The sequence below is a fragment of the Rousettus aegyptiacus genome, unplaced genomic scaffold, assembly GCF_014176215.1.
Source record: "Rousettus aegyptiacus isolate mRouAeg1 unplaced genomic scaffold, mRouAeg1.p scaffold_m13_p_4, whole genome shotgun sequence".
Lineage (NCBI taxonomy): Eukaryota > Metazoa > Chordata > Mammalia > Chiroptera > Pteropodidae > Rousettus > Rousettus aegyptiacus.
The window spans coordinates 90153679-90156497 of record NW_023416307.1 but is presented as its reverse complement, the minus strand read 5'-3'; positions in this window follow the sequence as shown (position 1 = coordinate 90156497).

Below are 2819 nucleotides of genomic sequence, written 5' to 3'. Positions count from 1 at the left end.
CTCATCACAGACAGTCTATTAGACAGTGCTCTAACCTCTACAAGGGCCGGGACTGTTCCGTGTGGTTCACCGTCGCAGCCCATCCACCGAGCACAGTGACTGACAACTGGAAGATTGGAGTATATGGTTTTTGGGTCCTGCTGCACATGAATGACGGGTCCATACCTAGAAACCCTATAGGACACCAATTTATGAACTCATTGCTGGTTTACAGTGAGAGTCTGAAGAACCTCAGAGTGGGCTTCAGATGAGAGCGATGGTGGTACCAGTTCTGTTATGATCTGAGGTCTCGGTTTGTTCGCAAGCGTTTCACATATAATATCATTTCTACCCTCCTCTATAGTGAAACAGGAGTATAAGATCTCTAATGGCTTCATATCACATGCAGTGATTCAAAACTGTATTCGCTTTACTGCGAAAGTCTTCTTTTCTAACACAGGACCATCGAGTCCCCTCTGCCATGGGGTTGGCTTGCCTGAGCGTAGTATTTAGACACCATCTCCTGAGGTTCTTCCCCTCATGGCTCACTCTCTCCCACCTAGGGGTGGGGCTGTGAAGCTACAGTTTACATCTCCTTTCAAGGACCCTGCTGCTATTATTTCTAACACCATCAGGGCAGTACTAAATATGTGTTTCTATTTATTCCGTTACGTGAATGATATACTATCCTTGATGAACTTAAAATCAATTAGAGTACATCTGTTGCTAAAGAAAAAAGGGAGAAAGTAAACACAATAGATGTCAAGTAACATTTCGAGGCAGTACTATGGTTGTATATGTCTGACGTTAAGGGCATAATATTTCCCCCCGGAACACTCACACCCTGCTTATGATGCTATGAGATGGATGCCCAGCTCTCATTACCTCACTTAGGGAAGAGGAGACTCCTTTTTTTGTTTTTAAGTTTTGCTGCAGGTAACTTATGCTTTTATAATGATTTTGTAATTTAATTCAATCTCTTCAGGCAGTCACATGAAGATTCAGAGAATAATCTCTTTATCATGTTTATAGGTAAACCTTGATTGATACACTATTACGGAGGCATTTATATATCTCATCAAAAAATCATATTTCAAATATACTATAGAGGGATTTGTGTAATTGTTAAGAGCATGACTTTGGAGTCAGACAGACCTAGGATCATATCCAGGCACTTCCATTTCTAGACTCAGTTTCTAATCTGCACATGGGCATATGTTCATTCATTCGGTGACAGTTTCCTGAAGGCTACTCCATGCCAGGCATTGGCCAAGGAAAGCACCACCTCCTGAGAGGACTGGGGAAGTTGGTATAAAGCAGCTGGCCCAGTGCCTGGCACATGAGCAGGTCACAATACACGAAAGCTGCTGTTATTTACTGAACACACTCCCTGTGCTGGAAATGGGGGCAGAGGTAGGGGTCTCTGCCATGGTGGGTGTACAGTCCCACACTGAAGACAAATGGACAATCGATGAATGGCACAGAGTGGTACCAAAGCCAGCCGAGGGCAGGAGGAGCATCAGGACTCTGTCGTGGAGGAGGAGGTGGCGCCTGAATTACCAGGCAGAGTGGGCCAGGCGAGCATTCGGGCTCCCCTGTTCCCTCCTTCAGCTGCCTTAGTTGCTGGCAAGAAGTGAGTTGCATGGAATCCATGGCATTCTGTTCCGATGGTGCTGGGATTACTGCAGCTCATGTGGAAGTGTCCTTCATGAGAATGCCGTGCTTTAAAACTGCACTTGGTAACCTGAGGTTGTGTAAACTGCCTCAGCTCCCCTTGCTTCGCAGAATGTAGAAACATGATTAGCTACCAGGCCCATGAAAACTCAGGGTCTCCTCTCACCGGGGGTTGGAGAGTTGTTCACAGCGATCAGTGCCGCAATCTCTGAGTCTCAGAACCTGAGAGCGTGGGGAGAGAAGAAGGGCCGGGCATGGGATAGATATCCTGGTGGTTTGTGAGGGGCGAGGCAGCAGCAGGAGTGGGGCTGAGAGGATTGCTCTAGGCACGCAAACTCAATCCTTGCTTCCAAGTTCCCCCGCGAGCATTTCACTAATCTCACCGCCAGGAGGGGCTGTCATCTTGCCATTGTACAGACTCTTCAGGGGAGGGAAAGAACTCAGGATTGCCAGTCACTTCATCTTGTGGTCTTTTCTTTACAAAATGTGACTGAAAACTACTGTCTCTCCATAACCTCTTGTCATCATCACGTTTAAAAATCGTGAACACAGATAAAACTACATGGACAAATGCAGAACAGAACAAGACTTTAAGAAATAATAAGTACCGAAAAGAACTCTTACGGAACAATGCAAAAGGTATATTATCGCAGTGAATTGTCACAATTGTGACGTTGCTCTCAGCCTGTTTAATAGATGAAGAAACTGATGCTTCCCAGTGGAGATGTGGGGGTGAGGACAAGTAACTTGTATGAGGAATACACAGCTAGAAAGAGGAATGCTTGCGTTCAAACCCAAGTTCACTGGAATCCAAAGTACCAGGCCCTCTCCTTTCATCAGACAGTTCAGGTTAAGTAAAGTAACAATAACAATACTAGCGTTTATTGAGCGCTTACTACACGCTAGGCACTGTCCTAAGCACTTTACTAGTATTAACTTATTTAATCTTCGCAATAGCTGTGATTTGACAGATGACGTTAGTCCCATTTTACAGATAGGTCCCACAGCTAGTGAGCAGCTAGAACCTGTGCCTTACGGACCGATGCTATAAACGTTTCATATTTAAATCGAGAACGAAATTCTTGTACCTTCATTCCTTCTGCTTTATTAAATGCCAAGGCATCTTCCGTCATTGCAAAGATTTTTTAAATTTCAATACAGAATGT